We start from the raw sequence: 25,645 nt of genomic DNA, 5'->3' as shown, positions 1-25,645 counted from the left end.
TACCTGAAATAACTAACACAAACAAAAAATACATTACAAAAAGCCATTTTGAAGTCTTTATGTAAATTAAAATTTTATGACATTAAAACAAATGTGAATTTTGTTTCTGGAAGTGTGTGCTTTTGAATAAGCATTTGCTAAACAAGGTGTGAAATGTTTTGTGTGTACTTTCTTATGTAATCCTCAAATATGCTCTATACAGTACCTCACAGAGGAAAAAATCGCAAAACATTTTACGTATTTGAAGTTGTCTGCATCTGAGCTTTTGGTATGTCATCAGAATATTCTGTAGCAAACTCATTTGTTAGTAAGTATAGTAATACTGTTTCAGATTACTTATGTTATATGAGATTTATGCTTTAGATCGAATGCATACATATATTTGAAGATAATTGTTTGAATATGCTGTACATGTATTTGAAGATATTACATTGTCCAAGTGCATCAAACTACCAGTATGTTATAAAAACATTAAGCTGCAAAACATTAAAAAACCTTATTCAATGTTTTATATTATTAACTTTCTATGGCTTAATTTTTTAAATATTTCAGTTTTCAATATTTAGACTACTGTGTAGTCTAAATATTCTGTCATGGGATAACCTAAGGCATAGTTTTAAAACTTGAGCCTTTGTGAAACTGTTTTTTGATGTTCTTAATAGCTGTCTTCCAAATAAATTTATAAAACAAATCTATTTTTAAGAAGGTATCTGCCTATAGTGTAAATGATTAGCCACTATTGTGCAAATATATTTCAAAGCACCCCAAGACGCTGGATGTACAAGCATCAATGAAATAATCACAATGTTAATAAAATACAAATATAAAATACAATATGCACTCCAAGTTTAAATACACTGGTTAATTTAGTTCACCTATCTTGCAAAGTTAGGTTACCATAATTATTATAATTGATCACCACACACAATTTTTATGACATTTAAAAATCTATGCAATGGTTCAGTGACTTAGAATATGCACTTTTAAATACAGGACTAGGACATTCTCAATATGGCCCTGTAGGACAGATTAACATTGGCATGTAAGATTTCCTTTGTGCAACCATAGAGATGAACCAAGATCAATCATCAAATCAACAGTCAGAAACAGCCCCGGGCTACAGAAACACATTTTTTAAAAGGTCCCCTCTCATACCCTAACTCCCCACTGCAACCAGCCTGGATTCAGTAGAAATCTGACAATTCTGAAATATTAAAAATAAAGATACTAGTAAAATTGAACTTGAAATATCTTTTTTAAATATCCCCTTAACTGAATACTATGACCCAGAGCTTTACCTTTGAATCAAAAGATTGGTTTGTGGAGATGCCAGAAAAAAATAAAAATGTGGTAAATCTGTATTTACAACAGAATATACATACAATTAATGTGCACTTAGAACAGACATGCATATTAATTAGATTGAGTGGCATATTTATGAGCTTTAGTAATAGGCTGAAATAAGTTGACCATCAAATGAGAGATCAAAGGATTATCATAAAAAATAAATTTGCATGACAGATAAAAGTTATTCTTACATTCATGTGGACAAATTGTCTTTTAGCCAAAGCAGCTATAACTTGCAGCTGATATATGAAATCAAAATTGTTCAGCACATCCCCCAATATCTTGCCATATTAATTAGAAAGCTTTCTACACTATTACAATTTAGCCATGAAACATGACATCAAAACTTCAGATTAACTGCTAACTGGTGATTTACATGATAAAAGTCATATTTGCAGTTGGAAAAAAGAAAATGGCCAAGGAAAATTGTGAACTGCAAATGCAGTAAAATCAAACCTGTATAAGGTCTTCAAGAAGTAGACAGTGATTTTGAATTGCTTATGCTTAAGAAATGCAATAATTTTACTTTAGAATAAATGTTTGCCCATAGTTAGATATGACATATTTTACCAACCTATAACCCCCTTTTCTTTTTCTTTAAGAGATAGAATCTCACTCTGTCACCCAGGCTGGAGTGCAGAGGTGCAATCTCGGCTCACTGCAACCTCCGCCTCTGGCGTTCAAGCGATTCTCCTGCCTCAGCCTCCCAGGTAGCTGGGATTACAGACATGCACCACCATGCCTGGCTAATTTTGTATTTTTAGTATAGGCGGGGTTTCTCCATGTTGGTCAGGTGGGTCTCGAACTCCCGACCTCAGGTGATCCTCCCACCTCGGTCTCCCAAAGTGCTGGGATTACAGGCATGAGCCACCATGCCCAGCCTCCTATAAACTTTTTAGTAGCCCTATGCATGCTGACATTTTGCTACAGAATGAAGTTTTGAGTAAATATTATCAATGACACAATTAAACAACTAATGATACATAATAGTGTTTTAGATAGAAAAGGATTAGGTTTAACCACATGCAACAAAAACATCAAAACAACGGTAGCTTAAATAAAGTCAATTGTTCCCCCATAAAGCAAAGACCTCTTGTGTTTTTGCTTTATCATCTTGATTGCATGGATTTCTTTTCAAAGGGTACAATATAGTCCAGGAAACTTGCAGTTCACATAATCATACGCATATTACACATAGCAAGAATTCAGAAGAAAGAAAATTATCAATCTCACTGAAAGGCAGCTCCTATGTCTTTCTCAAAATGCTCCACGACACTTTCATTTGCATCTCACTGGCTAGAATTTGGTCACAGGTCACTCCTAGCTACAGGAAATGTTAGAAATGTGGTCATTGCTGCCTAAATAAAAATAGAAGTTACATTAAGCAAGTAGAGGATTGATATTAAGTGAAAAATTATAGTTTGCTAGAAATAGTATTTTGGGTCACAGAGGCTCCTGTTTTTTCTTGTTTGTTTTTTGTTTGTTTTTCTTATTCCATCATATCCTAACTTCTTTAAAATAAACTGTTAAGTCCTTAGATGAGTGACATAGCAGTGCACATAATGTGTAAGAAACCTAGAGAAAGTTCTGTAAGGACAGCAGATACTGCTATATTGGTTTTAGCCAATCTAGACACTAAAATTATGATGCTACTTTACAGTAGCATATACTGTGGCAAATTACCTATGTAAAAAATTATTTAAACTACTGATTCTTTTATGTGCAGATTTTAGAAATATTAAAATTTATTCTGTTGAGCATTATTAAACCTTCTGTGTGTTGAAGGCCTAGTCCCATAAACTATGAGCAACATCTGAAAACACCCTGATGATAACCAGAGTGGCTGGAGAAATGCTCTCTGCATTGTCACTGCTGGCATCTATTTGATTTCTTTCCCCCTCCATGATGTATACTAGAACTTCAGATTGTTCTTTTAAGTCCCTTATCACTAAATCCTACTCACTTCCTTATGTTTATGCTTCAATAGAGTCATTAAATATTGAGGCTTCTCTTGTTGCTTTGAGAGTATTGTCTTTACTCTGTTTCCCCAACTTTGAATTATCCAGGCAAACTCAAAATGCAATCACGATGTAGTTTATAAGATGGCAGCAGAGGGAGATTTGATATAAACAGATAAGCTAACATAAGGATGAAGGCAAAGGTAAAGATTTTAGAGATGTAGCCACAAGTCACAGAATGCCAGTAGCCACTGGAAGCTAGAAGAAACTAGGGACAAATTTTTCTCTAGAGGTTTCAGATGGAGTATGGCCCTTTGACACTGTGACTTTGGCTCAGTGATACAGATTTCACACTCTAGCTTTCAGAAAAGAGAATAAACTCCTGTTATCTTAAACCACCCAGATTGTGGTAATCTGTTACAGTTTCCACAGGAAACTAATACAATAATTTTATACAAATAAAAATATTTTGAGTCTTAATTATTGCCTTTATTTTTTAACATGGATTATTTTTTCTTCCTGCTTACCTGCACAACTAAAATTCTACTCATAATTGACTTCCAAAAACTGATAGCAGGATGACTTTTTGTAACCACTACACACTGAGAGGAGCTGTTAGAGGTTATCCATGACCTATACGATATATCAGGCTGTATACGTGACACTGGATACAAAACAGTAAACTAGAAGTTGCAGGCCCTTTCTGCAAAGATTTTACAGTCTGTTGGAACACAGTAACAGGTAAAACAATAAATGTTTAACTATGTTATGACTCAATGTGGACTAGCAATAGAAGGACTCGTTTTAGATTGGGTGGTCAGATGCAACTGTCATGAATAGATTATAACATTTAATTTGAAACCTAAGGAATGTCAATGTCGCAATGATATTATAAGTAAAAATTAACATGTAATTTTACTCTGGGTTTCAATACAATAGTGGCTTATAAAATCAATTAAGTGAATCATGACTAGTCATTAAAATTTTAAAAAATATTCAGAGATATCACATATGGTAAGGATAAGAATCAGCATTGTTTTGTAAACTCTAGTTTTAGTTTTTACACACACACACACACATATGCACCCACACATGTTGCGTCATGGTATGCAGTTTATTTCTGATTGTGAACTATGGCCACAAAAGCTGAAAAGACAATATTCCAGGTAAAGGACACAGTAGGTATATAGGTCTTAAAGAAAAACAACAGTTTGAACTATCTAAGGAACTAAAGCACCTCCGTGGACCCTACCTTAGTGAACACTGGGTGGAACAGTGGTGGCGTGGGGCAGGCATGTGGAGGAAGGAGTTAGGCATGAGGATGGTAAAGTCAGCAGGGCCTGCTCATGCGTGCTGTTAATTAGAGGCCCTGCCTTCTATTTACACATTTACTCAGTTGTGTGAAAAACATATTGGAAAAATCAAGAGTAGAAGCAAGAATGCCACTCCGCAAGATCCAACAGTGGTATAGGCAGGAGATATTGGTGATTTATACACAGGTGACTGAGATGGTAGAAAGAAGATTCTATTGGGAAAAGGTTGAAAGGTATGTACTACAGTTATGCCAAAAATATAATGTTTGCGTACTTTGGATTTGGTTTTCTTTTTACCTTTCTTCATATCTTGTATCTGGATAGCACTCATCATATATCCATAGAATTGGAAGAAGATATGTTATTGTATTTAAATTAAATGTATTTTATTTTCTTGCCTTAATCTGATCTACATTTTTCCTTTACTTGTCTCCTTTCTATTTCTTCAATTCCTTTTGTGATTTTCTGAAAAACAAGGACTACAACGTATTTGAAATTGATAAAAATCAAAATGAAAATGAAGGAAAATTAAAATAAATTCTTTGTCCTTCTAAAGATGGCCATGCAACATATTATCCAGTTTCAGAATCTTACCTACCTTCAACTGACAACTTGAGGCTGTGGTCAGTCAGCTGATTCCAGGACCAATTATGCTCCTAGGGGTACATCACTCAGTCTACACATTTCTGTTTTGAAAATACACAAAAGGTTAGTGACTGTAAATATTTTGTTGGTAGTTTCCTTACTTTTGCTATTTGTTTTTATTTTCCATTTGAACATATTTTCTGCCTTTCCCCCTAAGCATAGCAGGCATAACCTCCTCTAGAAATGTAAAGAATCAGAGGTAGAATGGGGTTCTGAGGTAACTCATACTCTATATCAATGTATTTTAGTGCTATTTTAGTGACTTTTCCAGACCAGTAAGCTTTTGTGTTTTGTTTTGGTTTGTCTCTCCCTCTCTCTTAATTCTACCATATCTCATATGCAGAAATAAGGTGCAGAGAAAATTGCTAGGAGAATTTGGCATGTGAAAATCAATTTACATTCTCTTTTTCCATCTGAGCTGCTGCTTCTTTGGGTCATTCATAAGGTGCCTGTGGGTGGAGATATTTTATTTAATGAGGATGAATTCTTTCCACATTGTGCTTACACACCCTGGTCAATCAGCACATCCACACAAGTCCTCAAATGCAGTAGAAGGGAAGTACCACACTCATGATTTACCAGTCCAGTGCTTTACCATTCCCCTCATCTCTTAAGGAAAGCTAGTTTGGCAAGCTGTAGGTATACTTTTATGCATTTGCTAACGGCAGTATTTCTGTGTATAAAATTAATACCTCCATGTATGGGGGTTCCCCTTGTGTGTTTTCCAAACATAGTTTCTATCCAAAATGGCTTTAGCATTTTCTGAAGCAAAAAAAGTCCCTTATTGTGGTCTTTGGTTGTAAATTCTGTGTCCCCTCCTAAGTTTTTACCCATATGATTTTACAAGGTTAGTAGGCTGAGAAAAGTTTGAGACACTGTGACACGCACACAAAGCGTTAATAATCCATACAAGTATCTCTTAAATAATCCATTTAACAAATACTTTTAAAATCACACATGTGATTCAACTTATAATCACAAGTACATTTTTATCTTAAGTGTTGATAGTACCTGACTGCTAAAAATGGGCATATTTGTGGTGCTCACAGAGCAATGGTCTAAGGACTGTACTAAATCTTATTGTTATATACAAATACATTTTGCTTCAATGAGAGAAAACTCACAACATGCAGACAGTGACCAAGTGGGGACCCTCGATGTCTGATTCAGGAACTTCAGGCTATTACAATTTAGTACAGAAAAATCCATTCCTTTTGGCCTTAATGTATCATCTACGTTTATTCCACATTTTTTAAAAAATCAAAATAATAAAGACAAGAGGGAAGATAAGGTAAGCCATGAAATCATTTCAATAAGTTCCACCTACATTTTTTCTTTCATTTTATTCCTTGCTGCTTTATGGGAACAGTATTTTCTAATATCAAGATAAAAAATCTGGAAGAAGTGAGTAATCCTATTTCCAGTTGTTAGAGTTGTATGAGTGTTCAGGAACTTGTATTGTGTTATGCTTTCAAATTCCATTAATAGTCATTTGCCTTGACAGAAAAATCTCTGCTATTTTGTACTTTTTTTAAAACTAAAACCCCTCTAATGGATTTTACCAATAAGCAAGTGCTTGAGTCTCAGTTTTGTGAGCTGAGACTGGCACCTACTGGTAAAATAATATAGATCTCAGTTGAAATAAATTTTTTCAGTCATAGGTAGAAGTATATGGTTTCGTGAGCTACTGTGATATTGCTTTCTTTCATTTGAGTTAGTAATATCAAAATTAAAAAGTATAAATTCTCATTTTCTATATTCATATTATCCAAGTAACATTTAAAAGATAAAAGGCAGCTAATGTCCACTGATTTCAAGAAACTTAATAAATCTATAAACTACTTAAATTTCCAAACAAATTAGAATGAATCTGTCTGAATTTATTATCAAGAATAAGTGTGTCCCACGGAACTGAGTTAAGAACTATAATGGACAATACATAAATGGTCTCATATATGCCTCAACATTAATTTGAAATCAGGAGTGCCTTATCTCATAAGGTAATTCTATCACTCGTGTTTCTAAATCCAGGCTGGATAAATATCAGTCAAGAAGACCATACAAGTGATTTATGTAATAAACATGAGGTAGACGATAACATTTAAGATACTTGTTTTCTGTCCTTCATGTCGGTTCTTACAGACCTGGTTTATAGCATCAAGGTCTACAGAGTTGCCTAAACCCAAAAACGTAAGAAGCATTCTTGATTTCTTGTTTGTCCCTACTCTTTTCATCCATTTCCTTAGTAAGTTTTAGCTCTCCATCAGACATATGTCCTATATTCATCTGTTTCATTTAAACTTTACTGCTCCCCTTGCCAAATCACCATCTTCTCACCTGGAATACTAGGCTGTTAGTTGACAGTGGTGGGGGGAGGATCTTCTGTTTTATTGCAATTCTAATAATCCTATTCTGAACACAGCAGAGTGATATTTAAATGTAAATCCCATATTTAAATTGCATCATGAGCTACAGAAGAAAAAGAAATGTTTCTGTATTCAGGATGGTGTTTGGCACATATTATATCTACTGTAGTAGCAATATTTGCTATCACATTATGCTAATTAAAATTTCTTTACATTTCAAAAACAGGATACTAAACTCCCTTAAATCACAAGGCAAATTTAGCTAGATGATATTTTTTTAAAGATGTATAAATCATAATTCATAGGATTAAATTTGTTCTTAAATTGATTACATATTTGATACACTATACTACAGAGTCTCCAGTTTTATGAATATCTTAGCACAGAGAAAGTTTACATTTTATTATTGCAATTCTATAGATTTTTGTCCTGGGAGTAATAAAGTTATACATGTTAATTATTTGTCTTCAACCTTTTCCATTAGGTAGTATGAACATCTAAATTATAGGTGTCAAGTGCTACTTTGGATATTCAGAATATTTTTAACAGCTTTATTAAAGTATAATTGACATTGAGAATTACATGCTCTCTCTCTATATATATGCTATAAAAATATACTTCCATTTCTCCTTGACCAATTGAGTGAAGTTTACTTTTACATATGTTATAAACACTTCAATACATTATTATTTTTGTTTAACAATTATTTTTTAAAGAAAGTGGCCAGGTGTGGTAGCTAATGCCTGTAATCTCAGCGTACTGGAAGGCCAAGGTGAGAGGATCTTTTGAGACTGGAGTTTGAGACCAGCCTGAGCAACATAGAAAGACCCCCATATCTACAAAAATAGAGTTAGTCAAATGTAGTTGCACACGTCTGTTGTCTCAGCTACTTTGGAGACTGAGGTAAGAGGATCACTCAGCAGAGGAGTTTCAGGCGGCAGTGAGCTATGATCATAGCACTGTACTTCAGCCTAAGTAACAGAATGAAATCAAAAAAAAAGAAAAGGAAGGAAGGAAGGAAGGAAGGAAGGAAAGAAGGAAGGAAGGAAGGAGGGAAGGAAGGAAGGAAAGAAGGAAGGGGAAAGAAGGAAGGGAAAAGAAGAGAGAAAGAAAGAAAAGAAAAGAGAAAAGAAAGAAAGAAAGAAGAAAGAAAGAGAAAGAAAGAAAGAAAGAAAGAAAGAAAAAGAAAGAAAAAGAAAGAAAGAAAAAGAAAGAGAGAAAGGAAGGAAGGAAGGAAAGAAGGAAGGGGAAAGAAGAGAGAAAGAAAGAAAAGAAAAGAGAAAGAAAAGAAAGAAAGAAAGAAGAAAAGAGAAAGAAAGAAAGAAAGAAAGAAAAAGAAAGAAAAAGAGAGAGAAAGAAAGAGAAAGGAAGGAAGGAAGGAAGGAAAAGAAAGAAATTAAACTAATAAGTAATTCTGTAATTTGTTATAAGAAAAATTTGATAAAATAGATATGTTATCTAAAAAAGAACTAAGATCAGAATATTTATCCTTGTGTAGATCCATATTTCTTTCTCTTTTTATCTACAGTCTGAAATTATTATATTGTAATGAATTATGCTGGTAATGAGTTACTTCAGCTTTTGCACGTATGTCTGGAAAAGTCCTCATTTGCTATTATTTTAAAGCCAATTTCACTAGGAATAGTTTCCTAGGTTATTATCTTCTGCCTTTTCGTTGTGCTTTAAAGATGCTGCTCAATTATCTTCTTACTTACATTGTAACTGGCAAGAAATATGTTGTCATTCTTATCCAAGTTCCTTTTTATACAACATATCTTTTTTTGCTCTAACTAATATTATGATTATTTTTTCTTTTTTACTGGTTTGAGCAATTTGAATATCATGTATGTTGGTAGAATTGTCTTCATGTTTCTCGTACTTGTACTTGAAGTTTACTGAGCTTCTTGGGTACAAGGGAATAGAGAGGTCACAAATTTGGAAACTTTTTAGCCATAATTTCTTCAAATGTTATTGTCTACCCTCTCTCTCCTCTCAAGGATCAGAGAGCAGAGATCTGTACCCAGGCGAAGGCAACAGGGAGGCTTTTGCTTGGTGATAAAGCATTGAAAAACCACACAAGCCATTACGGATTGCAAATAGAAGTTGAATTAAAAGAAACAAAGAAATATTTATGAATTTTGTTGTCATACCAAATAACACAAGCAGTTTAAATTAGTGAACTTTCTTTTGTGCCATTGCATTGCTTTAGTGTAACATAGAAACTTCCTTGAGTTGATTATAATATGATACGTAACCATTTAAAAAAATGACCCAATGTGAGCCTTTGACTTGCTCTGGACCAAGTCTCTTCATACAACCTTTTTCCTCACCACATTTTAAGCTTCAGGAAAACAAAGGCAATGTCTGGCTTTTTTCCCATTGCTATATTCTCTGTACCAAACATAGTGCCTGTTATATAAAGGGGACTCAAAAATTGATGTACTAAAAGAATAAGTCATCAACAGCTAGAAGAATTGGAAGAGAAGAATGAGAAGAAGTATTTGTATTTGAGAGAACAGCATATATGTAGGCAGAGAGTAATAAAAGAGCATATTGCAATTAGGTTACTGTAGGTACCCTTATAGAACAAAGAAAATTCAGAGGGGAATGATAATGGAAGTCACAAATAGCCTCATAGAGCTGAGAAAAAAGAAATGCTGCTTTATTGTGGAAACTTCAGTGAAATATTGAAACATAATCAACTTATGGATTAAAATGAGTAGGTTTAAATTTTTGAAAGTTCATGCAAAAATCTAGAGGCTAGATTGAAAGTGGTAAAAACATGAGAACAATAAACTAATTAGAAGTCTATTGCAGTAGGTAGAAGCACCTGAGCTAAGAGAGAAGCAACAGAAATAAAATAGGAGGAAATCTATTCAAGATAATTATAAAAATCATATTCGAAAAACATGTTTTCTTTCTTTTTTAGGTGAAGGAGTGGTGAAAAGAAGTATTTTCAATCTATAGGTGGCATCAAAATCATGTTGGGGAAGAAAGAAAATAAATTAAGGTTTAAAAGCTTGAGGTTGAGGTACTTGTGAAAAATCTAAGTGAAAATAGCTACTTAGCTTTAAAGTTCTGAGAGCTAGTATTCATTCATTCAGTTCATCAGTGATTGTTTACTGAGAATCTTTTCTTGTGTGTTCCAGGCACTGTTTTATAGGTGCTGAGGGTTCGGTAGTGAAGAAGTCCTTGCACTTATAAAGCTGAGAATATAAAGTGGGTATAAACAAAAATCAAGGAGACAAATGAATACATAGTGGAATTTCAGTTAGTGATGGGTAATGGGAAGAAAATAAAGCAGTTTCAGTGTCTAGAGTAGAGGCTATTTTAAATTGGGTAGTCAGAAATCCTTGTAGGCTAGGAGATGATATTTAAACACAGACTTTCATAATGAGAATGAATTTTGTCACATTAGCTAAGGGAGAAGAAAATGTTAAGTGGTGGCAAGTTGTCAACATTGTCAAAACCTACAGAGATATAACAAAATCAGGATATATAAATGTTCTTTGGCTCTAGCTATTTGGAGGCTACTGGTGACCAAAATGAGAACAGTATGAGTAGGAGAACAGATGTTGGATTGGAAAAGAAAAGAGTAACTGGGTTTGAAAAAGAACAGTTAGCATAATTTTTAAAAGAAAGCTTGATGGCAAAAGAACAGAGAGAGAGGTAGGACTGATTCCAGGAGAGACTGGAGAGTAATTTGTATGTTTTTCCAATTATATTTTTATGACTCTTCATAGTACATTTTATGCAGTCCTCTTGAGAAAATATAATCGAACTCACTGAGAAAATAATATGTTATTTTGGGGTGTGTGATAATATATTTTTCTCAGACCATTAATTCCATGGAGAACTAAAGTGGACAAAAGCTGCAGTGCTATAAGTAAAATCTCTGTGTGCTCCCTGACATAGAGCATTGAAATCCAGCCACTCATGGCTTATACCGTAATGGTTTGGGCTTAGTATTTTTAAAACATTTTTAAAATTAAGGGGTGAGACTTGTTCCTTGAATCATTGTTTTTATAACGAGATTTTAAACTATCCTTTAGAGAATGATTAAAATATTTGCTCTTTCTGATTTAACATCATGGGAGCAAGTCTTGGTAAAAATGTTACACTTTCGATAATAAACATGCAGATATGCCTCTAAAAATAAAAGCTGAAAGACTAAGTATAATTTGGTCTAATAATCTTAGTTCCACCATGCTGGTACTCTTGAGTGTATAAGCAATTCTTATTGTACCAAATAACCCTTAAAATGTATTGTCAAACGATGACAACAATCGTTATTTTCTTCTCCTTTCAGTGATTGTTCCTTTGTATTATCAGGCAGTGATGCTTTTTCTGATTTTTAAAGTAAGATTTTCTAGCTATTTTTTGAAAGCTTTTATCAAGAAAGCCTCTGGTGCTGAAAATTAAATGTCTCCAGCAATGTGTTTTGTCATTAGAATGTGAACTAATGATCTGATTGGGTCTCTACCTAGAAACTGCTCAGGAGACCTAGATTTTAATCGAGTCTAGCAAGTTAAATAGGGCTGTATTTGCCATGCTAGGCAACCTTCAGGTCTCAGACAAGTTGCTGAGCATTTTTCATTACCAATTAATGTATGACACTTTAAATAATATGGCTTTGCTATTCTTTACTGAAAAACAACTAGGGCAGGGTTCTTAAATGAAAAAAATGTTAAGAATATGTTCAACTCCTGCAATTAGATTTCTATTCAGAATTCCCTGCAATTATTTCTAAAGGTAGAAAGGTGACTCTAAGACTTTCCACATTCTTTAATAATCTAAACCTTTCTCACCACAAGAACAATGTCTACATTATGTGCGTGCATAGTTGCTGAAAATACTTAGGAAATGACAATGCTTTATCATCATTTGGTGAATAACAAATATATGACTTTTCTTTTGGATCTGCCAAATCATTATTAATTGAATCAAATTATTGTACAGGCTAAACCATTTTTTAAACTGGGCTTTAGGGGACTCAGATTTTTTTTTTTTATCAAGACCTTCCAGAGAAACATGAGTCTGTAAATTAATCTTTACACTGCTTTGTCTATAAAAGTGAGCAAAGAGAATGTAAATAGCTATATTTATTCTATACTATAAATTCAGACTTCATTATAGGCAGACTTCATATTTTCTCTTTTCTAAAATGTTGTTTGGAAACTGGTTGTTTTCAACTTGAAAGATATTTCTGATAGCAAGAAAATTAAAATTGATGATAAGTATTTAAGCTCCCACAAGTCCTATATATTAGATATTGTATAGTCTACTCATATTACTAATTGAAATAAAATTACATTGAGAGATTTATATAGAGGGTGGAGGTTTTTGAGTCTTACTTCTCAACAAAATATAGGCTTTTGGAGGGATAGAAGGAGATGTAAATTGTGGGAATGAATTACACGATAGCCACATACAAAAAATGAAATACCAAGAAATACAGCTAACCAAAGAGACAAGAGATCTCTACAAGGAGAATTACAAAGCATTGTTGAAAGAAATCAGAGACGACACGAATAAATGGAAAAATTTCCATGATAATGGAGTGAAGGAATCAATGTTGTAAAAATGGCCTATACTGCCCAAAGAAATTTACAGATTCAATGCTATTCCTATAAAACTACCAAAGTCATTCTTCACAGAATTAGAAAAAAAGTATTTTAAAATTCATAAGAAACCAAAAAAAAAAAAGAGCCCAAATAGCCAAAACAATTCTAAGCAAAAAGAATAAAGCAAGCATCACACTACCAAAATTCAAACTATACTATAAAGCCACAATAACCAAAATAGCTTAGTACTTATACAGACACAGACACATAGAGCAATGGAGCAGAACAGAAACCTCAGAAGTAAAGCTGCACAGCTACAATTACCTGATATTCAACAAGGATAATAGAAACAAGCAATGAAGAAAGGACTCCCCATTCAATAAATGTGCTGGGATAGCTGGCTAGCCATATGCGGAAGAATGAAACTGGACCCCTATCTTTAACCATACACACACAAAAAATGGATGTTTTAATTTATGTATGTCAAAAGGGTCAATGAAGTTACTTAATCTATTAATCACCTCATCAATTTATCATTATTTTGTAGTGGGAACATTAAACATCTATCCTTTTAGCACTTTTGAAATATAAAATACATTGTTCTTTGTGGTCACCATTCAGTGCAGTAGAGGACTAAAACATATTCCTTCAGTCCAACTAAAACTTTGTACCCTTTGGTCAACATTTGTCCTTACCCCATCACCTAGATTGCCATGTAGAGTGTACTATCTGTCTAAATTAAATTCAAGATAAAGAAGAAAGAATAAGAATAAACTGTTTCCTTTTATTTTCCTGTATTCAATACTGGTCTTCAGCAAAATTTTCCAAAGTCCTGTGTACACCCAAATCCTACTGTCTCTCCAGCTTCATAGGTTGTCACAACTTTCTCATAAAGGGCAAAGGCCCTCTAAAGAACCACTAAACCAAGTCAAGAGACTAACAATTGGAGAGTAATTTTTAAATACATAACAGACAAATAATGACTAATCTTACATAGCGCTTTTTACATATTCTTACAAAAAGAAAAAAGCACTACAGAAAAATGTTCAAAAGAAATGAATAGGTAGTTCTGAAAAAATAAATGAGAACGTGTCTCATGATCATTTGAAAGGATATTCCACTTCTCAAAGAAATGAAAGTTAAAATAATCCTTTGGAAATCACTTTCATCTACCAGATTTAAAAATAATGAACATTTTGTTATATTTAATTCTCTCAAATGAATGGAAATTTAGAAAATCTTATTAACATTAGCGGGAAGATAAAATGATACAAGGTATAGGAACAGCAATTCAGCTAAATTGGTCAGTGATTAAAATGCACAAACCAATTTTTTTTTGTAACTAAGTCGAATTTTAACTTTTATCTTTTTATAAACTTTTATTTTAAATTCAGAAGTACAGATACAGGTGTGTTACATCAGTAAACTTGTGCTGTGGGAGTTTGTTGTATAGAATATTTAATCACCCAGGTACTAAACCTGGTAACCATTAGTCATTTTTCCTGATCCTCTCCCTCCTCCCACCTCCCACCCTATGATAGGCCCCAGTGTGTTGTTCTCCTATGTATCCACGTGTCACTAAATGCAATTGCAACAAAAATATTGTTTTATCTTTATTCTGTTTAAGAATGTATAATAGACATACCAGTCTGTAGATATGTAAGCATAGTCAAAGAAAGCAAAGACATACATTCTTTGATAGTAACACTAAAATTATCTGAAACGGTAAATGACTAAAAGATAAGTTTATGTGCCATTTGATACTTATGTACCATAATATATTTCATTAGAGAGTAGTTTATTTCACTGCCCTTTAGTGAAATAAATTATGGTATGTATGCCTCAATGAAAAAGAATGAAGCAAATTTAGGCATCAAAATAAAGATACTAGAACAAAGGTATTAGCATGGTCTTATTGGTATAAAACATGTCAGAAATACATGGAGGGATACTCAAAACTCTTCATGCTGCCTATGTGGAATAAACTTGTAGCTCTAAGGTGAGAGGGAAACTATGTTTTAGAGCAAATTTTTTTCTACATTTTTAATATTTAACATGTGCATGTAGTAATATTTTCTAAAGGTGGTTCTGATACACATGCCATTATTTTTTAAATGTTTTCTTCTTTATCCATATAATCTGGTTTTTACTAAATTGAATTAAAATTTGAATATATTCAATAGCCTTATAATCTGCAATTTCAAAGATGTTTTCAGGGGAAAGGAAAAAGATAATTGAGAACATATTCTATGCTCTGTCCATCTTGCTTCTCACAATTTTCCTATGAGGTAGACTTTGCCATCTATTTTATTGTTGACAAAACATAATCACTATATTAGTTTGCTCAAAGTCACAAACTAGAAAGAAGCAAAACAAAAATTCAGAGTTTAGTCTTTCATCAAAGACTAAATTTTAAAAAATGCTACAAATAAAAATTTTCAGCTGGCAAATTTCAGTGATATGAAAAATTTCAGTCATAATTGAATAAAATCAAATCAGGAAAAGACATTTTGTTTCTCTAGTTTATTGTTTAGATACATTTTTGCACTTTTAAGATGCTTAAGTTTTTATATTTTCTTCCCTTTTTCACCTTTTAGCTTGTGAATTCTCATGAGGTTCCTTCCCCACAAGAGTGGTTAAAGAAATAGCAGCTGGCAAGAATCAGTGCATAAAGACAGAATCCCTTATGAGGAATATGTAGAGGGGAATAAAGACGGCACTTGGGAACTCTCAATATGTGAGGTATGGGGGAAGATCATAGCTTCCATTACAATTATGTCCACATCATTGTATCAATACATAAAGTGAGAATTTAAAAACTCACACAAAGAGGTTTTCATGTTTTAGGGTAGTAATATTAGTAAAAATAAAACAGGATTGCAAAGCCAACCTCACAGAGAATTTGGGAGCAAATACCCTGCCCAAGTCTAAAAATTAAGACTTGTAGGTATTGCCTGTTTCCCCCCAAAAAAGCTGTATAGATTTCTAAGATTAGGAGCATATAGAAAGATCAAGTAAAACAAGGAGAAAAGATATTTGCTTCTTTTAATATTATATTCCATAATGAAGTACCAATGAGTTTATAGTGGAAATTAAAAGATTCACACAAAGACATTACTATATTTTAGATCAATATTATTAATTTAACTGCACAAAGTTCAATCAAATAGAATGCAGCATTTAATCAATTTGTTACATATGGCCTATCTATAGGAACAGAATTTATTTACCTGCTATTGAGACTTTATTTTAGTTCAGTATTATCTGACAAATTTGTTTAAGCACCTCATGTATCCCAAACAATTTACTAGGCACAGATAGAGAAAAATGAGTAAGACAGGATTCTTGACCTGGACAATTTCACTATATTCTTGGGTATGACACTACCTGATTGTTTGAAAAAATGTTGAGCTACCAGATTGATAACATCACTTATATTTACCCACTAACTTGAAAGAAATCAGATTTCATATTTGCTGGGAAATATCTAAATCTTGCACTAAACCTAGTGACATGTTGTTCTGTTTTTCAACTTGTGTATTACACTGTGTCAATCTTTTGATTTCACAGTCCAGAAGAGACAAAAGCATAGAATGAGGCCCAACCACAGTCTACTGTTGCCTGAATAAGAAATCTTACTTTCCTTATACTGACATTAATGGGTTGTTTTATCCTGGTACAGGCAGAACGCTAAAAGCCTGACACTGTCTTCAAAAAAAAATGTTCTAAGTCTTGAGATTCTTACTGTCATCTTGGAAACAAGTGTATAAGACAAAAAAAAAAAAAAAAATGAAAAGTAAGAGAATGTTTTTCAGAAAATATCACAGAAATTCATTACATAATTAATTAAATCTGTGAAATTAGGAAATTAGCTTACATGTAATCTCTTTCCAAGAACTTCATATTTAAACCCTAGCTGAGATACATGTCTTCTTTTATATTCACATAAAACATTTTTCGGGGAAGTAGAATAGCTTATTATATTTAAACCCTGAAATTAATAGGATTTAACAACATAAATTTGTGTTCATGCATGACAAAAGATGATGACAAATTATTCCAGTGCCCAATGTGGGTTTAAGTATTTTTACCTCTCTGTGGTTTTGCATGCTTGTTTCCTTTGCAATAGCTATGCATAGATTTTGTGTATGTCTTTCTAGTTATTAATTACTTTCAAATGCAGCAAACATGTCATGAAAAGTATTGTGGGGAGGAGATGTGGTAATTCTCAAATTATATTTGAATTGGCTGTCTCAAATCCCTGTAACCTAATTTGTATTTCCTTCCCATAGGGCACATTACCCCCTCCCATATCTTCTCTGCCTCAAGTTTTTGATAATTCAGTGAAACTTACTGATTATCACCTGCTCTCGTGGTAGTCATCTAGTGATAGGCATAGTCTCTTTCTTGTTGTGCCTCACATTCTAAGCTCAAAATTTAGTTTTATCAATTGTTGTGGTGGTGGTTGTGGTTGTTCAATTTTGTTTTTTCATGTACTGTGGGTTTCAATTGTGCCTCTCAGACTAAGACACTCTCCTATTTCAATATGATTAGCACCAATAAAAACCCAAGCTTGAATAATGTGAAACAAATTCAAGTATGTGCACATAACCTGGATATTCGTTAGGCCTCACAAATGTATGAGCCTGACTTAGGGAAGATCATTGTATCTGTAGGTTTGTTTACTGACACAGCCACTGTTTATGCTGTGGTACCTGATATGGTTTGGCCAGGTCCCAACCCATATCTCATCTTGAATTCCCACCTGTTGCATGATGAACTAGCTGAAAGATAATTGAATCATGGGGGCAGCTCTTTCCCTGCTGTTCTCTTGATAGTGAATAAGTCTCATGAGATCCGATGGTTTTAAAAATGGGAGTTTCCCTTCACAAGCTTTCTGCTTGCCGACATTCATGTAAGATGTGACTTACTTCTCTTTGCCTTCCACTATGATTGTGAGGCCTCCCGAGCCATGTGGAACTATAATGCCATTAAACTTCTTTATTATTATTATTATTATTATTATACTTTCAGTTCTAGGGTACATGTGCACAACGTGCAGGTTTGCTACATATGCATGCATGTACCATGTTGCTGTGTTGCACCTATTAACTCGTCATTTACATTAGGTATATCTCCTAATGCTATCCCTCCCCTCTCCCCCCACCCCATTACAGGCCCCAGTGTGAGATGTTCCCTACCCTGTGTCCAAGTGTTCCCATTGTTCAATTCCCACCTATGAGTGAGTGGTGTTTGGTTTCCTGTCCTTGCAACAGTTTGCTCAGAATGATGGTTTCCAGCTTCATCCATGTCCCTGCAAAGGACATCAACTCATCCTTTTTTATGGCTACATAGTACTCCGTGATGTATATGTGCCACATTCTCTTAATCCAGTCTATCACTGATGTACATTTGGGTTGGTTCCAAGTCTTTGCTATTGTGAATAGTGCTGCAGTAAACACATGTGTGCATGTGTCTTTATAGCAGCATGATTTATAATCCTTTGGGTTTATACCCAGTAATGGGATGACTGGGTCAATGGTATTTCTAGTTCTAGATCCTTGGGGAATCACCACACTGTCTTCCACAATGGTTGAACTAGTTTACAGTCCCACCAATAGTGTAAAAATGTTCCTATTTCTCCACATCTTCTCCAGCACCTGTTGTTTCCTGATTTTTTAATGATTGCCATTCTAACTGATGTGAGATGGTATCTCATTGTGGTTTTGATTTGCATTTATCTGATGGCCAGTGATGATGAGCATTTTTTCATGTGTCTGTTGGTTGCATAAATGTCTTCTTTTGAGAAGTGTCTGTTCATATCCTTTGCCCACTTTTTGATGGGGTTCCTTGTTTTTTTCTTGTAAATTTGTTTGAATTCTTTGTAGATTCTGGATATTAGCCCTTTGTCAGATGAGTAGATCGCAGAAATTTTCTCCCGTTCTGTAGGTTGCCTGTTCACTCTGATGGTAGTTTCTTTTGCTATGCAGAAGCTCTTTAGTTTAATTAGATCCCATTTGTCAATTTTGGCTTCTGTTGCCATTGCTTTTGGTGTTTTAGACATGAAGTCCTTGCCCATGCCTATGTCCTGAATGGTATTGCCTAGGTTTTCTTCTAGGGTTTTTACGGTTTTAGGTCTAACATTTAAGTCATCTTGAATTTTTAAGTCATCAAGATGAATTAATTTTTAAAATTAATTCATCTTGAATTAATTTTTGTATAAGGTGTAAGGAAGGGATCCAGTTTCAGCTTTCTACATATTTCTAGCCAGTTTTCCAGCACAATTTATTAAATAGGTAATCCTTTCCCCATTTCTTGTTTTTGTCAGGTTTGTCAAAGGTCAGATGGTTGTAGATGTGTGGTATTATTTCTGAGAGCTCTGTTCTGTTCCATTGGTCTATATCTCTGTTTTGGTACCAGTACCATGCTGTTTTGGTTACTGTAGCCTTGTAGTATAGTTTGAAGTCAGGTAGCGTGATGCCTCCAGCTTTGTTCTTTTGACTTAGGACTGTCTTGGCAATGTGGGCTCTTTTTTGGTTCCATATGAACTTTAAAGCAGTTTTTTCCAATTCTGTGAAGAAACTCATTGGTAGCTGGATGGGGATGGCATTGAATCTATAAATTACCTGGGGCAGTATGGCCATTTTCACAATATTGATTCTTCCTATCCATGAGCATGGTATGTTCTTCCATTTGTTTGTGTCCTCTTTTATTTCACTGAGAAGTAGTTTGTAGTTCCCCTCGAAGAGGTCCTTTCCATCCCTTGTAAGTTGGATTCCTAGGTATTTTATTCTCTTTGAAGCAATTGTGAATGGAAGTTCATTCCTGATTTGACTCTCTGTTTGTCTGTTACTGGTGTATAAGAATGCTTGTGATTTTTGCACACTGATTTTGCATCCTGAGACTTTGCTGAAATTGCTTATCAGCTTAAGGAGATTTTGGGCTGAGACGATGAGGTTTTCTAATTATAAAATCATGTCATCTGCAAACAGGGATAATTTGACTTCCTCTTTTCCTAATTGAATACCCTTTATTTCTTTCTCCTGCCTGATTGCCCTGGCCAGAACTTCCAACACTATGTTGAAAAGGATTGGTGAGAGAGGGCATCCCTGTCTTGTGCCAGTTTCCAAAGGGAATGCTTCCAGTTTTTGCCCATTCAGTATGATATTGGCTGTGGGTTTGTCATAAATAGCTCTTATTATTTTGAGATATGTCACAGCAATACCTAATTTATTGAGAGTTTTTAGCATGAAGAGCTGTTGAATTTTGTCAAAGACCTTTTCTGCATCTATTGAGATAATCGTGTGGTTTTTTTCTGTGGTTCTGTTTATATGCTGGATTACGTTTATTGATTTGAGTATGTAGAACGAGTCTTGCATCCCAGGGATGAAGGCCACTTGATCATAGTGGATTTTTGATGTGCTGCTGGATTAGGTTTGCCAGTATTTTATTGAAGATGTTTGCATTGATGTTCATCAGGGATACTTGTCTAAAATTCTCTTTTTGTTGTTATTGTTGTGTCACTGCCAGGCTTTGGTATCAGGATGATGCTGGCCTCATAAAATGAGTTAGGGAGGATTCCTTCTTTTTCTATTGATTGGAATAGTTTCAGAAGGAATGGTACCAGCTCCTCCTTGTATTTCCAGTAGAATTCGGCTGTGAATCCGTCTGATCCTGGACTTTTTTTGGTTGGTAGGCTATTAATTGTTGCCTCAATTTCAGAGCCTGTTATTGGTCTATTCAGGGACTCAACTTCTCCCTGGTTCAGTCTTGGGAGGGTGTCCAGGAATTTATCCATTTCTTCTAGATTTTCTAGTTTATTTCCATAGAGTCATTTGTATTATTATCTGATGGTAGTTTGTATTTCTGTGGGATTCATGGTGATATCCCCTTTATCATTTTCACTGGGTCTATTTGATTCTCCTCTCTTTTCTTTATTAGTCTTGCTAGCGGTCTATCAATTTTCTTGATCTTTTCCAAAAACCAGCTCCTGGATTCATGGATTTTTTTGAAGGGTTTTTTTTGGCTCTATCTCCTTCAGTTCTACTCTGATCTTAGTTATTTCTTGCCTTCTGCTAGCTTTTGAATGTGTTTGCTCTTGCTTTTGTAGTTCTTTTAATTGTGATGTTAGGGTGTCAATTTTAGATCTTTCCTGCTTTCTCTTGTGGGCATTTAGTGCTATAAATTTCCCTCTACACACTGCTTTAAATGTGTCCTGGAGATTCTGGTATGTTGTGTCTTTGTTCTCGTGGGTTTCAAAGAATATCTTTATTTCTGCCTTCATTTCGTTATGTACCCAGTAGTATTCAGGAGCAGGTTGTTCAGTTTCCGTGTAGTTGAGCGGTTTTGAGTGAGTTTCTTAGTCCTGAGTTGTAGTTTGATTACGCTGTGATCTGGGAGACAGTTTGTTATAACTTCTCTTCTTTTACATTTGCTGAGGAGTGCTTTACTTCCAACTATGTGGTCAATTTTGGAATAAGTGCAAAGTGGTGCTGAGAAGAATGTGTATTCTGTTGATTTGGGGTGGACAGTTCTGTAGATGTCTATTAGGTCTGCTTGGTGCAGAGCTGAGTTCAATTCCTGGAAATCCTTTTTAACTTTCTGTCTCATTGATCTGTCTAATATTGACAGTGGGGTGTTAAAGTCTCCCATTATTATTGTGTGTAGCAGTCTAAGTCTCTTTGTAAGTCTCTAAGGACTTGCTTTATGAATCTGGATGTTCCCGTATTGGGTGCATATATATTCAAGATAGTTAGGTCTCCTTGTTGAATTGATCCCTTTGCCATTATGTAATGGCCTTTGCCTCTTTTGATCTTTGGTGGTTTAAAGTCTGTTTTATCGGAGACTGGGATTGCAACCCCTGCCTTTTTTTGTTTTTCATTTGCTTGGTATATCTTCCTCCATCCCTTTATTTTGAGCCTCTGTGTGTCTCTGTGCATGAGATGGGTCTCCTGAATACAGCACACTGATGGGACTTGACTCTTTAACCAATTTGTCAGTCTGTGTCTTTTAGTTGGAGCATATAGACCATTTACATTTAAGGTTAACATTTTTATGTCTGAATTTGATCCTGTCATTTTGATGTTAGCTGGTTATTTTGCTCGTTAGTTGATGCAGTTTCTTCCTAGCATCAATGGTCTTTACAATTTGGCATGTTTTTGCAGTGGCTGGTACGGGTTGTTCCTTTCCATGCTTAGTGCCTCCTTCAGGAGCTCTCGTAGGGCAGGTCTGGTGGTGACAAAATCTCTCAGCATTTGCTTTTCTATAAAGGATTTCATTTCTCCTTCACTTATGAAACTTAGTTTGGCTGGATATGAAATTTAGGGTTGAAAATTCTTTTCTTTAAGAATGTTGAATATTGGTCGCCACTCTCTTCTGGCTTGTAGAGTTTCTCCTGAGAGATCCGCTGTTAGTCTGATGGGCTTCCCTTTGTGGGTGACCTGATCTTTCTCTCTGGCTGCCCTTAACATTTTTTCCTTCATTTCAATTTTGGTGAATCTGACAATTATGTGTCTTGGAGTTGCTCTTCTTGTGGCGTATCTTTGTGGCAGTCTCTGTATTTCCTGAATTTGAATGTTGGCCTGCCTTTCTAGGTTGGGGAAATTCTCCTGGATAATATCCTGTAGAGTGTTTTCCAACTTGGTTCCATTCTCCCTGTCACTTTCAGGTACACCTATCAGATGTAGATTTGTTTTTTTCACATAGTCTCATATTTCTTGGGGGCTTTGCTCATTTCTTTTTACTTTTTTTTCTCTAAACTTCTCTTCTCTCTTCATTTCATTCATTTGATCTTCAATCACTGATATCTTTTCTGCCACTTGATCAAATTGACTACTGAAGCTTGTGCATGCATTACATAGTTTTCATGCCATGGTTTTCAGCTCCATCAGGTCATTTAAGGACTTCTCTACACTGGTTATTCTAGTTAGCCACTTGTCTAATCTTTTTTCAAGGTTTTTAGCTTCTTTGCTATGGGTTTGAACTTCCTCCTTTAGCTCGGAGAAGTTTGGTCATCTGAAGCCTTGTTCTCTCAACTCGTCAAAGCTATTCTCTGTCCAGGTTTGTTCCATTGTTGGCGAGGAGCTGTGTTCCTTTGGAGGGGGGAGAGGTGCTCTGATTTTCAGAATTTTCATATTTTCTGCTCTGGTTTTTCCCCACCTTTGTGGTTTTATCTACCTTTGTTCTTTGATGATGGTGACGTACAGATGGGGTTTTGGTGTGGATGTCCTTTCTGTTTGTTAGTTTTACTTCTAACAGTCAGAACCCTCAGCTGCAGGTCTGTTGGAGTTTGCTGGAGATCCACTCCAGATGCTGTTAGCCTGTGTATCAGCAGCAGAGGCTGCAGAATAGCGAATATTGCTGAACAGCAAATGTTGCTGCCTGATTGTTCCTCCGGAAGCTTCATCTCAGAGGGGTACTCGGCTGTTTGAGGTGTCAGTCTGCCCCTACTTGGGGGTGCCTCCCAATTAAGCTACTCGAGGGTCAGGGACACACTTGAATAGTCAGTCTGTCTGTTCTCAGATCTCAAACTCCATGCTGGGAAAACCACTACTCTCTTCAAAGCTGTCAGACAGGGGCATTTAAGTCTGCAGAGGTTTCTGCTGCCTTTTGTTTTGCTATTTCCTGCCCCCAGAGGTAGAATCTACAGAGGCAGGCAGGCCTCCTTGAGCTGCAGTGGGTTCCATCCAGTTTGAGCTTCCTGGCTGCTTTGTTTACCTACTCAAGCATCAGCAAGGGCAGGCACCCTTCCCCTAGCCTTGCTGCCACCTTGCAGTTTGATCTCAGACTGCTGTGCTAGTAAGGAGCGAGGCTCCGTGGGTGTTGGACCCTCTGAGCCAGGCACGGGATATAATCTCCTGGTATGCCGTTTGCTAGGACCATTGGAAAAGCACAGTATTAGGGTGGGAGTGACCGGATTTTCCAGGTGCAGTCTGTCATAGCTTCCCTCGGCTGGGAAAGGGAATTCCCTGACCCGTTGCACTTCCCAGGGGAGATGATGCCTTGCCCTGCTTCAGCTCACACTCAGTGGGCTGCACCCACTGTCCTGCAGCCAATGTCCGACAAGCCCCAGTGAGATGAACCCGGTAACTGAGTTGGAAATGCAGAAATCACCGATCTTCTGCGTCACTCACGCTTGAAGCTATAGACTGGAGCTGTTCCTATACGGCCATCTTGGAACTGCCCCTCTCCATTAAACTTCTTTCTTTTGTAAATTTCCCATTCTTGGGTATGTCTTTAATCAGCAGTGTGAAAACGGACTAATTCAGTACCCAACATATGGCCACTGATTACTTCTTGTTCCTTGATACTTGGGGCATCTTTATTCTCTTTGGTACATTCCTCCATAGTTTAATAAATGTCCCTTCTTATGATTTCCACATCTCATCCTCTCTCCCTAAAAGAAGTACATTTTTCTTTCAGAGATTGTTGGGGAAGAGGAAGAGGAGTTCTTTAGCAGAGAGGGTGACACTCCCAGTGAAACAGTGCTTTAGTTTTCATGCAGCACTTTCCTTCCAGTTCTTTTAAATAGAGCTCCTGGGATTGGGAATGCCAAGGCCTGTTGATAAATAACTGTTTATATAACTGATATGTTTTGGCTGTGTCCCCAGCCAAATCTCATCTTGAATCGTAGTTCTTTTTTTTTTTTTTTTTTTTTTTGAGACGGAGTCTTGCTCTGTCGCCCAGGCTGGAGTGCAGTGGCCGGATCTCGGCTCACTGCAAGCTCCGCCTCCCGGGTTCACGCCATTCTCCTGCCTCAGCCTCCCAAGTAGCTGGGACTACAGGCGCCCGCCACCTCGCCCGGCTAGTTTTTTTTTTGTATTTTTTAGTAGAGATGGGGTTTCACCATGTTAGCCAGGATGGTCTTGATCTCCTGACCTCGTGATCCGCCCATCTCGGCCTCCCAAAGTGCTGGGATTACAGGCTTGAGCCACCGCTCCCGGCCCGAATCGTAGTTCTTATAATCCCCATGAGTCATGGGAGGGACTTGGTAGGAGGTAATTGAATCATGGGGTGGGTTTTCTCTTGCTGTTCTCAGGAGAGTAAGTCCCACCAGATCTAACAGTTTTATAAAGGGCAGTTCTCCTCCACAGGTTCTCTTGCTTGCCACCATATAAGATGTGTCTTTGCTCTTCCTTCCACCTTCCATGATGACTGGGAAGCCTCTCCGGTCATGTGAAACTGTGAGTCAATTAAACCTCTTTTTTTTTATAAGTTACCAGTTTCAGATATTTCTTCATAGCAGTATGAGAATGGACTAATACAATACCTGTAAAGATTCTGTGACAGTCAAGAAGCTTAGTTTGACCAGAGTACTCAAAGCATTTTCAGGGTAGGGGCTAAAAAGCTGAGTTTATATGAATACATAGGCATATACATATGCACATACACACACACACACACACACGCATATACATGTTTTTATATATATAAATGACGTTTCATATGTATAT

At 35.7% G+C, this 25,645-nt stretch overlaps 1 long non-coding RNA gene across 1 annotated transcript in view; it reads right to left on the bottom strand.

The window, feature by feature from the left end:
* The window catches only part of LOC135964805 (uncharacterized), a 568,134-nt gene that overhangs the window by 163,320 nt on the left and 379,169 nt on the right, over positions 1-25,645 (bottom strand). The window contains exon 4 of the long non-coding RNA XR_010577459.2: positions 5,217-5,304. This is a non-coding gene — a long non-coding RNA (uncharacterized lncRNA). The remainder of the gene's footprint in view (positions 1-5,216; positions 5,305-25,645) is intronic.

This window comes from Macaca fascicularis, chromosome 8, assembly GCF_037993035.2.
Source record: "Macaca fascicularis isolate 582-1 chromosome 8, T2T-MFA8v1.1".
Classification (NCBI taxonomy): Eukaryota; Metazoa; Chordata; class Mammalia; order Primates; family Cercopithecidae; genus Macaca; species Macaca fascicularis.
The sequence above is the reverse complement of the archived record's forward strand: the minus strand, read 5'-3'. Positions and strand labels throughout refer to the sequence as shown.